The sequence below is a fragment of the Oreochromis niloticus genome, linkage group LG15 (assembly GCF_001858045.2).
Source record: "Oreochromis niloticus isolate F11D_XX linkage group LG15, O_niloticus_UMD_NMBU, whole genome shotgun sequence".
Classification (NCBI taxonomy): domain Eukaryota; kingdom Metazoa; phylum Chordata; class Actinopteri; order Cichliformes; family Cichlidae; genus Oreochromis; species Oreochromis niloticus.
This window is the reverse complement of record NC_031980.2, coordinates 20,774,359-20,789,426: the sequence shown is the minus strand read 5'-3', so window position 1 is coordinate 20,789,426 and position 15,068 is coordinate 20,774,359. Positions and strand designations below refer to the sequence as shown.

At 36.8% G+C, this 15,068-nt stretch overlaps 1 long non-coding RNA gene across 2 annotated transcripts; it reads right to left on the bottom strand.

Moving 5' to 3' along the window:
- Window positions 1–8,435: 8,435 nt before the first annotated feature.
- LOC112842370 (uncharacterized) lies at window positions 8,436–12,797 on the bottom strand. 2 transcript variants are annotated; one of them, XR_003214112.1, is made up of 7 exons: window positions 11,338–12,797; window positions 10,791–11,132; window positions 10,409–10,668; window positions 10,100–10,180; window positions 9,080–9,169; window positions 8,953–8,981; window positions 8,436–8,663 (listed from the first exon to the last, which is right to left on the bottom strand). It is a non-coding gene; the product is annotated as an uncharacterized LOC112842370 (long non-coding RNA). The 2 variants fall into 2 exon arrangements; XR_003214111.1 differs by having other exon boundaries at window positions 10,791–11,135; window positions 11,338–12,794.
- Between the last annotated feature and the right edge of the window lie 2,271 nt (window positions 12,798–15,068).

Sequence of the window (15,068 nt, the reverse complement as noted above, 5' to 3'; positions counted from 1 at the left end):
TCGTTGCACTTCTGAAGTTTAATTTAATCTTTTTTCTGAGAAGCGACAGGGAAGTGTTTTGGTGAGAATGTGGGTACAACAGCAGCAGAGCTCTGGAGGTTTGAGCCTCTCACGATAACCACATAAACTTTAAAAAAAAAAAACAATAGGTTAACACATCCAATAAACTAGAAGAAGTGTCTTTAGGCCCTCATCATTTTTCTGGAGTTTACTAAATTTCTCAAACTGAATAAATGTTCATTACAGTTCAAAATTCAGATAACCAGCAGGTTTTTTTTTTTTACACGACTTTTAATGAATCGAGACAAACAATACTTAACCACTGCCTTTAATGTCCAACAACTGGTTAATGTGACTGAAAAGTGACTAAAAACATTTTTGTTTTTATTAGTTTTAGTGTTCTTACTATCATAACCAACAATGAAAAAAGGAGACTGGCCATCTGTTGGATTTATGTAAGCATCTTTGGCATATTTAACATCTCCTTTTGTAAAGTTAAGTGTTAATTTTAACTCAATTGTTTAAATTGGTGCCAAAGCAAAACATCTGTGTTTAACTAATGTCCACTTTTGAATTAAGTAAATCCAACATGTTTTTTTTTTCATTGAACACTTCAATATGTGCAGTTATAACAAAATGACACAGGCTCTAAAGTGGTTTCTTCTTAAAGTGAATAAAGTATCTGGATTCTCTTTTTAAATTTTTTATTCACAGTGGAAAAAATGTTAGTAGTACTTTTGAAATCATTAGTCAAATTGAATGAACAGAGAATAATATTTATTTAAGCATCAGATTTTACATTTCCAATCTGTATAGAGATGGACTGTATGTAACCAAGGTGACATGTCTGAGTCTGAAAAAGAACATTTCTAGAAGAATTTGACCTTTTAATTTGACTGTCAGGTCAAATTTTAAGTCAATTTGACTGTCAAACAGTATTTAGTTGTTCTTGTTACAAAAACGGTTGACCTTCAGAAAGCTTTCTCTCTTTATCTTCACTAAGCAGGTTTAACCTGTGGTCACATGATGTTTTATATTTGATTTGTGCATTTGCTACTTTCTATTTCATTGAACAGGTTTTAAAGTATACGGTAAAGTTGAAATCATGAGGCAAATTTATTGAACAGAAAGTAATATTTATTTAAGCGTCAGATTTTACATTTCCAACCTCTAGAGATGGACTCAGCTCTATCAGTGACTGTACAAAACACTTGTTTTAATATTTTAAATTTGCTTATTATACATGTAGCCCTCGTGGTTTTCACAGTGAACTTATAAAAAGAAAAGAAAAAGAAGAAAAAAGAGGTCTATATGTGTTCGCTTAAGAGAACAATTAATGTTATTAGTTCAAAACAAAACACATGTAAGACATGAAAGTAACCCATGACTTTTCACATTCACTCTCTCATCTAAAAAGTGAAACAGCATCTAACATATCACCTTTCATGAGCAACATCCTACTTCTTTACATAATTGATGGTGGAATAGAGGTGGTTGGGATCAACTCCAGCAGAAGAGGAGAAAGCTTTCACAGTGCTGTAGGTCACAGTGTCACCTTCATCATAACCACGGGACTATAGGAAAACATTACGAAACTTTATTAAAGACATAAGCTGACAGGATCTTACTGCTAACCAATGTTCCCTCTAAGCTGCGCACGTGCGCAATTGCGCACTGTTGGCACGGTCTCTGCGCAGAAAAAAATCTGCGTTGCCCACACACAAAAAATTCTAACCTGAATTGAAATTAAAGTAAATATGTGCCGACACCGGTGTTTTAGCTAGCAAAGCGGCGTGGCTGATGTGGAGTGAAGCCACCTTAATGACAACGTGTACAACCATTGGAGATGTGAGCAGGACAGACGGAACAATTGACGGAAAAAGTGTGGACTTTTAAATTGTGTTGATAGGCCACGTAAAACCAGAGTTATGATAAAAATATATGCAATGTTTGGTTTTCTTCCTGAATACTATCGTTGTTTGTATTTACTGCGGGAAGAAACGGTTAAAACGGCGTTTTATAAGGAAAACGCTCGAAAGCACTCTCCGCCTGTGAGCAAAGATGAAACCAAAAAACCCCACCCTTTCCCATTTGTCGAAAAATGTACCATGTCGACCAATCAAAACATGGCATTTAGTTGTTAACAAACGGGATGAAGTTTTCGGAGTGACGATGGTGTTTTGAGATGTGAGAGATTTGCAACGTTTAGCGCAAATCTTGTGTAGTTAGTGTGTAGTGTAGTCAATAGTTTTGTTGTGTGTGTCAGAACAATGAGGCGGCTGCTGAATGTTACAGGTGTTACAGGAGTGATACATCTCCTGTTGTCAGGCCTGCAGGTATCAGGCTGTTGTTCTCCTTTATCTCATAGTGGACAGAAATTATTTTTTGGAGTGGCACAAATAATTTGTGTGGCATCAGATTTGATGCAGAACAGCTGATTGTTCTGTAAATAGTTTGAAATGTTTATTTAAAAAAACCGCTTTGGCTGCATTTTTAGGTAAACAGCTGCAAAAAACTTTGTTGTTTGCAAAACTCAGTAACTTTTTTGAAGAAGTAACTATATAATTAATTGCCCAACATTGGTCATTATATACTGTATTTTGCAGACAGAGAGTTACAGGACTCTCTCCCAGACCACAGACTCATACTCATAATACAAGTCAGAGTTTTATTTTAAAAAAACAAAGAAAGTTGTGTTTTCAAAATTGGAGTTCAAGTTATTTTTACTTCAAATAGTGTTAACATACTACACAGGTCAGGAACAAGATTTTTTTTACATTTTCATTGTAAGTGGGCTAAAGCAGTTAATTAAAAGTAGTCTAACATAAATGTAAATGCTGTAATTTTATTATTTTAATAAACCATGTAACTTGGATGGATTCAACGCTGGTGTGACCACAGTGCACACGTCTAATGTCGCTCACAGTGGTCCACGGGATCACTCAGGGAGTTTGTGTGTTCGCTCAGACACATAAAAAATTAGAGGGAACATTGCTGCTAACACCAACAAATATTAAAAATCTCACCCGGGCTTTGTTCTTGGGCCTCTTGGTGAAGCTGATGGAGACGTAGGAAATGCCATCATCAGCTCCAGCCTACACAGTGAAGACAAAATAACATCTGCTCAGTAATGATAGTTTCACACCTGATTAGTACAGTTCAGGTCTGGTTCCTCATCATCATCATCATTACCATCACTTTTCTGTTAAAATAAAACAAATATGTAGTTCAAATTTATACTGAGATTAGTGTGTGACCTCACCCTGGTTTGATTGGTTCCTGGTCCATACTGAGTCTCTGCAGGGTTTAAGCTCAGTCCCTGCTCAGAAACAGAAGAGTAACTGTGTAAAGATCTAATTAATAAATCAATAATTAAACAGTGTCAGCGATGAGCTGATTCAGCTCACTTGTAGCTTTGTCAGCTGTTCTGTTTCTGATGGTAAATCCTGTATTTTATTTAGTCATTCCTTTTTTTTGTTTATTCTTTGTTTCTATTATAAACTGAAGTCACCTCTAAAGGCATTTTATTTATTAGCTCAGTCTAGTCTGAAGCAATGATGATGATGATAAAAAGACATCACTTAATAAAAACTTGATTATTTGACTATTTGAACGCACAGTGTTGCCATCCAGCTGTGTTTCATTTCCTGAAAAGGGGAAAAAAAACACACTGAGATTAGTTTCACATTTAAAATCCAGGTTTACTGCCTTTTTTTTTAATGTCTAAAAAATAAGAAACTTGCATTAATGCCTATATTTATATTAATTCACATTTTTCAAACGTCATGATAAACTTTAATCTGTGGATGCCCTCACCTTTAACTTTCTTCCATCTGATGATCACAGCAGTTACTAAGAGTCCTGCTGAACCCACGGGAAGGACAATAAGCCATAACAAAGCTGAAAAGAGGATTAAAACATGTTAAAGACAATTATTGTCCTCACTCACACTGAAGTGTCAGTTTAGTATTAGCCTGCAGGCAAACAAACAGAAGAATTATATGATTTATAAGTGACAAATACAGTCAGCTTTGTAATTTGTACTGAGCAGTAAGTGTGATTTTGTGCTGTCTGAGATTCTAGCTAAAATTAGAATCATTAAGTTTGTTTTTAATAATGATCATCAAAGACATATAAATGAGATATATGTGTTCACAGAATGAGAGTGATACCAAGGCCTCAGTTTTAAAGGACTAGAGACCAGCAAACAACCCTGTGGCACTCGTTAGTTACTAGAGAAAAATGTGTATTTGATGACTAGTTAGTGACTGGTTGTTGGCTGTCACTGAGTGAAAGAGAGTGCTGCACCAAAAACTCCTGGTGATTTCTTTGGTCACTCACATGCTGCAGCGGTCACAATCATATTTTGCATGAAAAACAAATAGAAGCAAACATTTTCAGACATGTCTGCATCCTCCATGCAAACTGTGGCCAACTTTGGAAACCTGCTCGTGACCAAAGCAATCACAAGGAGGTTTTCAGTACAGCACCGCAGACCTCTGTGCAACCAATCATTCTTGACAGTCTTGAATGTCATTCACGAATTCTCGCTGGACACTCACAGTTAAGGCTTTAGTGTTTAATTTGCAGCCTATTCTTTTATTAATGAATATATAGAATATAGGAAAAATCAGATGTTTGTTGTTGATTTTGGCCATATGACATCTTCACCTAAAGAAATGAAATTCCAAAATAAAATAAAATATTATGATAAAAAAACACCAAACTCTCTTCAGAACAATAGATAATGTGGAGTGGTGCAATATCTAACAATCAAACCAGTCAACTCATCCCTGTGAGGTTATTTGAACACATTCTTAACTGTTTAATTACCCAACAACTTGAATTTTAGCATATGAAGGGTTTCAATTATAAAGGTTATTTCAGATGTCACTACCTGAGGTGTTTCCCAATTCTGAAGGAGATTTTGTTGTTCTCATTGTTGTTGTTGTCATTGTTGTTGAGACGAAATTTGCAGTCGTTGATTTTGTGTTTTCACCTAAAGAAATGAAATAACAAATTAAAACAAAATTATTTCAAGAAAAAAACTTGCAAACTACATTTACAACAATAGATAATGTAGAGTGCTGCTACAATTAATAATCAAATCAGTTACATCAGTCTGCTCATCACTGTGAAGTGATTTGAAGATAATCTCACCTGTTTTCTCACCTGAGGACTTGAGTTTGAAGGGAAACAGTTGTTCTTCTTTAGTGTAATAATCTGTCACTTTACACTTCAATGAATTATAAAACGTTGACTTCTGATCACGGTGAGATCTTTTAAATGTCACAGTCACAGAGCAGGAACCTGGTTTTATCTCCACGTCTGATATTTTCTGTTCACCCTCATGCAGCCACTCCACTGTGTGTCTACAGTGTTCATGTGTCTGCACAGAGCAGTTCACAATGACTTTATCATTGTTCTCATGTTCAGTCACTGGTGAAGATGGAGATATGGAAAGAGAAAAACAACAGGGCATCATCACTGTAATAAATACTGTTGGAATATTTCAGTTTGTTCCAAGTTTGAACTAAAAACATTAAGATGTAAATACTCACTGTTAATAACAGACAGATAAACTGTAAAGTCTTGACCTTCTTGTGATCCTCTTGTTTTGTACTGTCTGCAGGTGTAACCACCAACATCTTCAGCTTTGACCTTCTTTATAAGCAGAGAACAGTTCGCTGTAACACTCAGTCTGGTGTATTCAGCTGTAACATTTTCTTTAATCTGTCCATGAACAACCAGCTCTACTGCTGGTGCGTTTCTTGAATCAGTGAATATCCAGGTAGTATAGTTGCAGTTATGTTGACCATCTATCACATTTTCACAAGACAAAATGATGTCATGTCCAGCTCTGGCAGCTCTTAACGACAAAGTCTGTGGTGTTGTTTCTGCTGAGGACAGGAGAGTGAAATGTGACAAACTATAACATGAACACTGCAGTTAGATTAACAGTTAGTTTAAGGATTATTTTAGATCATTTCTTTCTCATCTTTTGTTTGCAAGAGTCCAGAAAACTCAAAGTTACAAAGAAAACACATCTTTCTCAGTTAAAGGAAGAACATACTATTGTGTGTGTGTTCTGTGTTTCCTTACCTGTAATCTGAAGCATCAGCAGCAGGAATGAAGACATTTGAATCCACATGACTGCAGTCATCGTACTTCTCTGTCTGTCAGTCTCTACTCTCTGCTCTCACATTCACAAATGAGACAGAGATGAACACAGCTTCAACTTCCTGCTCACTTCCTCATCAGTGGTTTACTCTCCATCACTTGTTCTGAATTAATTTAATCTACAGCTTTCAAATGTTCTTATCCTCCCTCTCTCTTTATTCACAAACTGAATAATTGAGCTTTTGACAAGGATTTATGTGTTGATGCTCACAATGAAACATGTTGATACTGCAACAAATACCACTGCTAGCAGCTGGATAAGGACACAGATAAGATGTGTTAGTAGTCTGAGGCCTGTTGTGCATCATTGTACCTATGAAGTCTTTTTTTTTTTCTGAGAAGTGAAGGGGAAGTATTTCTGTGAGAATGTGGGTACAGCAGCAGCAAAGCTCTGGAGGTGTGAGCCTCTAATGTTGACCACATAAACATCAGAAACACAAATGGTTCACACACTGATGGACTAACAGAGCTGCCTTTAAGTCCTCACCATTTTGTTTTTCCTCATCAGTGGATTCAAAAATACACATTATATGACACACACGAGTAAACCTTTGAACTTTTTTGGAATTTGCTAAATTACTTAGACTGATTAAATGTTCACAAACTAAAATGTTAACACACTGGTGAGAGAGTGACTGTCTTTATTTTTTCCGTCATTGTGAACATGTGGAAAGTTGATTTAAATCAGTCAGTTTATAGAATACAAATTCATTACATTAATTTCAAGGCGTTTTAATATTATGTGAGTATAAGTTGGAATCATCTGATAGGAACAGTGAGAGGAGATGAATTTGTTTGTTATTGAGACAAATGTCAGCAGTCAGTACAAACAGAACTCCTTAAACTAGTAGAGTCAATGTTTTATATGGAGATGAAAGAACAGGAAGTTATACTGGGGAGAATAATAGAAGCACATTGGTACTGTGGTCAGCACTGCAATGCTGTGGTGTGTGTGAGGTGTCAGAGAGAGACAGCACTACAAAACACAATGAGAGCATCACAAATAAAGTGTAACAGATAATGTTAATGGTTTAATATGGAGCATCAAAACGTGGCTCCTCCTCCCAGCTGAACAAGCGAGGGAGAGAGAGAGAGACAGTGATAAGGGCACCTTTTGATAGTAGGAACACTGTAGGTCATGTGCACACCTGTGCCTCATCAGTAATCACTCAGTCTCCATTAAGGAACGGTTCAGTCTTAACTGGGTGACTGTGATGAGGACGTGGTCAGTCTGTCCAGTTCTCATCACCAGCCTGTCAGAGTGTTATTAAACCTGCCATTTGTTAAGTACACAGTGGACGTAATGCACTACTCTCTCATTCAAGCTCCAACTATGTGTTTTCATTTTTACATTGATCTGGAAGTTGCTGTAATTATAAGATGATAATCAAATATTCTTTTCTCTCTTCAATTAAAAGAAGATTCATTTAAAAACAAAGAAAAAACCTTGTTTGACTTTCCCATTTTCTTGTTTTCTCTTGACTCCATTTCACGTCTTGGTGATTTTATGCGACGTAATGAGAGACATGGAGCCTGCGAGGAAAAGAGGACTTCTGTTTATTCCCAAATAAAAACCAAATAGAACAACCTTATGTGTGTTATCTTTTTATTTTAACCATTTATTAGTAAATTTATTCTACCTCTCAGGTCAAAAACATACATAAAAATACACTACACATACATTATAATATTTTATATATAAATGTACCTGTGCACCGGTTTATTTCCTTAACACGTGGAGGTAGGACCTCACAAACTTTATTCCCAACCTGTCATAAGATTGTGTTGTATGTTCATTTGAAGAATGTTTTTTTTCCTTTCTTTATTGTGTTTACAAATGTCAAGAAGTGACAAGCATTTAAACAGGACAGTTAATTCATCAATATTATTTATTACTCAATTAGATTAAACATAATTTTTTCACCCCCTAAAAATAAACATTCAAAGCACCACAGCTGTAACCTGATATCACACAAAAGCTGTCAACTGAGCTCTGTAGAGTGGACAATCATGATGAGACAGTTGTAGATTCAAGCTGCTCTTCATACTTTTGTCCACCAGATGTCACCAAAGAGGACTGTGTGAACTTCAGAGCTTCATTTAGACATCACTGCCACCTGTTTTTCTCCTGATCTGTTTGTCTGACTTGTCACCTCTTGTGCAGTTTGCTAAAAGGGCTTAATTGGCTGAGTGGATTGTTCTGTGAATCCTCTGTGTTCATACAACAATTATTATAAAAAAGGAACAAATGATTATTTGAAGTTATTTTTCTTATTAGTTGAAGCTCAGTGCACAAAGAAAAGAATTTTGCTCCTACATATGAGATAAAATCAAAAAGTAAATGTCAGAAAATATCAATGATATTATGATTCATTTTTGTGATCAGTTGATGTTGAAGTTGTTGGTCAGTGGAGTCTGACAGAAGCAGAAGAGTCTGCAGTGCTTTCGTAGTTCACTGCACCATCATCTTCATCGTTATGCACCTGTGGAAAACAAAACTACAAACTTTAGATTCTCTATTTGAAATGCTACTTTTGATGAGCTCTCTGGTGGTTTATCTTATTATTATTAATTATTCATTTATTATTTAGTCTCAAAATTCTCCACATTTCTCAATAAACAATAACAGTAACAATAAAGGTTATAAGTGTTTCTGCAACATGGTTAAAACTGTCTATTCTGTCTTCTTTCATTTGTACATCCACAGTTGAAAATAATACATATCACTAACATGTTGTTTGCTCTGTGAAGTTATAACAGAGTAAAACTCACAGTGTTTCCTTCCATCTGTGTTTTTATTCCTGAAAAGACAAAAGTCACAAAAGAGAGCTGAAATAATTAAAACTGCAAGTTTATCAAAGGTTTTCTTGTATACAAGTTTCATCTGTGAAGTTCTCACCTTTGGTTTTTGTCCACATGTTGACTGTAACAGCAGATATTAGGAGTGCTGCGAAACCCACAGACACGATGATGCATCTGAGCAGAAAACCTGAAAACAATGAAACCATTTAGACTTCAGCTTTTTGTTCTGTGAAAAGAATAAATGTTTCCAATGTGATGAAAGTTTTGATATTTTTGTTATTAGATTAAAATATTAAGCCTGCTGGTAATAATGATGATCAAATATATAAATAAGTTAAATGTGCTTACAAAGCACTGAAAATACATTTTATTTTGCATTTAGTTTTTTCAAAGTTTTTATTTCGTTTTTTGCTTTCATTTATCTCAAATTGTTTGTCATGAAACAAAAAGTACAAAGAGTGATAATGTGTTTTTGTAGGGAAAAATCTGTCTTCCCTGCCTCAGTGGATTCTGGCGGTAACTTTGTGAGATCACTTGCAAAGAGAGTGCTGCACCAAAATCATCCTGGTGATTTCTTTGGTCACTCACAGTTTTCATGAAGATAAACAGAAGCAAGCATTTGCAGACGTGTCTGCATCTTCTATGGAAACTATGGCCGACTGTGTTAACCTGCTTGACCAAAGCAATCACAAAGAGGTTTTCAGTACAGCACCGCAGACCTCTGTGCAACCAATCATTCTTGACAGTCTTGAATGTCAGTCAAGAATTCTCGCTGGACACTCACAGTTAAGGCTTTAGTGTTTAATTTGCAGCCTATTCTTTTATTAATGAATATATAGAATATAGGAAAAATCAGATGTTTGTTGTTGATTTTGGCCATATGACATCTTCACCTAAAGAAATGAAATTCCAAAATAAAATAAAATATTATGATTAAAAAAAAAAACTATCTTCAGAACAATAGATAATGTGGAGTGGTGCAATATCTAACAATCAAACCAGTCAACTCATCCCTGTGAGGTTATTTGAACACATTCTTAACTGTTTAATTACCCAACAACTTGAATTTTAGCATATGAAGGGTTTCAATTATAAAGGTTATTTCAGATGTCACTACCTGAGGTGTTTCCCAATTCTGAAGGAGATTTTGTTGTTGTTGATGTGAATTGTGCAGTTGCTGAGTTTGTCTTTTCTTCACCTAAAGAAATGAAACAACAAAATAACAGAAAATGATGTGAAACCCCCCCCCCTGCAAACTGCTTTTACAACAACTGTAATGTAGAGTTCTGCAAAATTTTATAATGAAATCAGTTAAATCAGTCTGCTCATCACTGTGAGGTGATATGAACATAAATTCAACTGTTTTCTCACTCAACAACTTGAATTTGAGGGTATGAATTATAAAGATTATTTCAGATGTCTCTACCTTGTGAGGTTTTTCTTGATTCTAGAGAAGATTTTGTTGTTCTCGTTGTTGTTGTTGTTGTTGTTGTTGTTGAGACGAAATTTGCAGTCTTTGATTTTGTGTTTTCACCTAAAGAAATGAAATAACAAATTAAAACAAAATTATTTCAAGAAAAAAACCTGCAAACTACGTTTACAACCACTCCACTGTGTGTCTACAGTGTCCATGTGTCAGCACAGAGCAGTTCACAATGACTTTATCATTGTTCTCATGTTCAGTCACTGGTGAAGATGGAGATATGGAAAGAGAAAAACAACAGGGCGTCATCACTGTAATAAATACTGTTGTAATATTTCAGTTTCCGCCAAGTTTGAACTAAAAACTTTATGATGTAAATACTCACTGTTAATTACAGACAAATAAACTGTAAAGTCTGGACCTTCTTGTGGTCCTCCTCTTGTTTTGTACTGTCTGCAGGTGTAACCACCAACATCTTCAGCTTTGACCTTCTTTATAAGCAGAGAACAGTTCGCTGTAACACTCAGTCTGGTGTATTCAGCTGTAACATTTTCATTAATCTGTCCATGAACAACCAGCTCTACTGCTGCTGGGTTTCTTGAATCAGTGAACATCCAGGTAGTATAGTTGCAGTTATGTTGACCATCTATCACATTTTCACAAGACAAAATGATGTCATGTCCAGCTCTGGCAGCTCTGAAGGAGGACAAAGTCTGTGGTGTTGTTTCTGCTGAGGACAGGAGAGTGAAATGTGACAAACTATAACATGAACACTGCAGTTAGATTAACAGTTAGTTTAAGGATTATTTTAGATCATTTATTTCTCATCTTTTGTTTCCAAGAGTCCAGAAAACTCAAAGTTACAAAGCAAACATGTCTTTCTCAGTTAAAGGAAGAACATACTATTGTGTGTGTGTTCTGTGTTTCCTTACCTGTAATCTGAAGCATCAGCAGCAGGAATGAAGACATTTGAATCCACATGACTGCAGCCATCGTACTTCTCTGTCTGTCAGTCTCTACTCTCTGCTCTCACATTCACAAATGAGACAGTCTCAGAGATGAACACAGCTTCAACTTCCTGCTCACTTCCTCATCAGTGGTTTACTCTCCATCACTTGTTCTGAATTAATTTAGTTTACAGCCTTCAAATGTTCTTATCCTCCCTCTCTCTTTATTCATAAACTGAATAATTGAGCTTTTAACAAGAATGTGTGTGTTGATGCTCACAATGAAACATGTTGATACTGCAGCAAACACCACTGCTAGCAGCTGGATAAGGACACAGAGAAGATGTGTTAGTAGTCTGAGGCCTGTTGGCCATCATTGTACCTATGAAGTCATTTTTTTCTGAGAAGTGAAGGGGAAGTATTTCTGTGAGAATGTGGGTACAGCAGCAGCAAAGCTCTGGAGGTGTGAGCCTCTAATGTTGACCACATAAACATCAGAAACACAAATGGTTCACACACTGATGGACTAACAGAGCTGTCTTTAAGTCCTCACCATTTTGTTTTTCCTCATCAGTGGATTCAAAAATACACATTATATGACACACACGAGTAAACCTTTGAACTTTTTTGGAATTTGCTAAATTACTTAGACTGATTAAATGTTCACAAACTAAAATGTTAACACACTGGTGAGAGAGTGACTGTCTTTATTTTTTCCGTCATTGTGAACATGTGGAAAGTTGATTTAAATCAGTCAGTTTATAGAATACAAATTCATTACATTAATTTCAAGGCGTTTTAATATTATGTGAGTATAAGTTGGAATCATCTGATAGGAACAGTGAGAGGAGATGAATTTGTTTGTTACTGAGACAAATGTCAGCAGTCAGTACAAACAGAACTCCTTAAACTAGTAGAGTCAATGTTTTATATGGAGATGAAAGAACAGGAAGTTATACTGGGGAGAATAATAGAAGCACATTTGTACTGTGGTCAGCACTGCAATGCTGTGGTGTGTGTGAGGTGTCAGAGAGAGACAGCACTACAAAACACAATGAGAGCCATCACAGCTAAAGTGTAACAAATAATGTTAATGGTTTAACATGGAGCATCAAAATGTGGCTCCTCCTCCCAGCTCAACAAGCAAGGGAGAGAGGGAGAGACAGTGATAAGGGCACCTTTTGACAATAGGAACCCCGTCCATCATGTGCACACCTGTGCCTCATCAGTAATCACTCAGTCTCCATTAAGGAACGGTTCAGTCTTAACTGGGTGACTGTGATGAGGATGTGGTCAGTCTGTCCAGTTCTCATCACCAGCCTGTCAGAGTGTTATTAAATCTGCTATTTGTTAAGTACACAGTGGACGTAATGCACTACTCTCTCATTCAAGCTCCAACTATGTGTTTTTCATTTTTACATTGATCTAGGCCAGGGGTCTGCAACCTTTAACACCCAAAGAGCCATTTGGACCCGGTTTCCACTCAAAAGAAAACACTGGGAGCCGCAAATACTTTTTGACATCTAAAATGAAGATAACACTGTATATATTGTGTTTTACCTTTATGCTTTGTGTGAACAACTAATGTGTGTTGCTTATGAAATCCATGGAGTGCTACAGAGAAAATTACATTTTATTTATGTAATTAATACATTTTGAACTCTTAAAGAAATATAACAAAAGGACACCCAGCTGAACTAAAATGATCCATGTAGCAAACAAAAACTGTTGTGAGCCACCACCCTTATATCGCCTGTGGGCTTTTGGAGCCTTGACCTGACTTTTAAAGAATAATTGGAAAAAAAGCACTATGCTGCTGCTAAAAAAAAAAAGGAAAGTAGATATTTGCAAAATTCTGCCTAAATATGTATTTTATCCGGTTAATGTGTGTGGCGGGGCGTGCAGGGGAGGTGGACGCACCTGAGCGGCACCCGCAATCACGCCTCGCTGCCTTAACGTCTGTGCTATCTATGCTGTTGTGTTGGTGTGTGTCGGGCTGTGAGCTGCAAAGCTACAGCCGGTGTTCCAGATTAACTGGCGTTTAGATCAACTGGCGTTGGTCGAACAGATGTGTGGCAGACTTGCGTTTCAGGAGCTGCTACCGACAAACCAGCAAAAAAACCGCCAAATGTGTCATCTGTGACACTTGTGAGGTTATCTCAAACACACTCCGTCAGTATTGATGCTGTTGAACAACAAAATGTTTGAAAATGTCGCGAGTTTACCTGGTGATATTCTCATGCGCGACGCGATCGTGAAAACAGCAAACAATTAATACCACGCCGGTGTTGTTCACGGGACAGGAAGAGTAAACGATCGGGAGACTCTTGTCGTCGTTATCGTTCCCCTCGCACGTTTTATTTCTCCGGTTTCAGCGTTTTTGCTTCACAACTAAAGCGTGCAGTTTACTTTGTGTGCACTAACATGGACTCGAATCAACCAGCGCCACCTCTGGCCAAGTGCCACAGCCTACAGCCAGATCAACTTGTGACACACATCTGCACCACGTTTGAATTCGTTTCATGCACAATACATTTGTACCTTTCAATTGTGTCTGTTTGTGCGTCATGCAAATAAACCTTTGAAATGAATGAAATGAAATCATGTATCTATTTTTGGACCACATTTGTAAAAAATTCCAAATTATATATACAAAGTCATAGGAATCACCACCCCTGTTCATCATGATTTTAATATTTTTGCCCATAAGAAAAATGTCTTGAACAAATATGACACATCAATATTTCATTAGTGTTGTCACATCACATCCTGTAAGCATCGTCTGTCTGTGTCTTTTCTCTGCAAACGAACATTTTAGAGTTGGTTGTTATATACAGTCTGTATAAGTGTGGTCATACTAAAAAACATTTGTAAGGAGATGGCAGTTACTGTGAATGTACAGCAGTTACACAGTGATTAGTAATAAACAGTCTCCAAAACTTGCATATGATCTTCAATTTGGAACCCATCTACTGACTGTCACATAGCAGCTGGAGCAGTCTCCAATGGAGGTGAGTCCACTGCTGCCACCTGTGGCCAAGTACCATAGCCTACTACTAGATTAACTTGTGACACACATCTGCAGCTGGCTCTATCACCACGTTTGAATTCGTTTCATGCACAATACATTTGTAACTGTCATTGTTTTCCATCCTTTCCAAAAAACTGTTCAACTGCATGATATGCAGTTTTGCTTATTTTGAGCTTATCATACTTGAAGATTCCGAAATCAGCACTCCTTTTGTTTATATCATTTCACAGCAAAGACATATGTATTCAACAAATATATTACACATTAATGTTTGACTACTGTTCTCACAACACATTCTGTCAGCACAGTCAGCATTCATGTCTATCCCCAGTGGAATATATTTTCAATGACCTTTCCCAGGTATGCCGTGCCTGTGGTGAGAGAAGCTCAGGTGCAGAAACTGATCAGTATGTAAGATAACCAAATCGATACCTAAGACGGAAACACCTTGAATGGGTTACTTAAACATTACTGGGTGAAAAGTCACTTTGATGCACCAACAGAAAACTTATAGTTCAGGTAACCTGCATGCCTTTGCATTTTAAAGAGACTGGAGCACCTAAAGGACACATGAAAACATAGACTGATTCACAGATAAGGCTTTTGCACAGAAATCTGCAGTACCTGCACATTTGCAGTGGTGGTCCTAGCCTATTTGGCGCCCAGGGGGGAACACCCCCCCCCA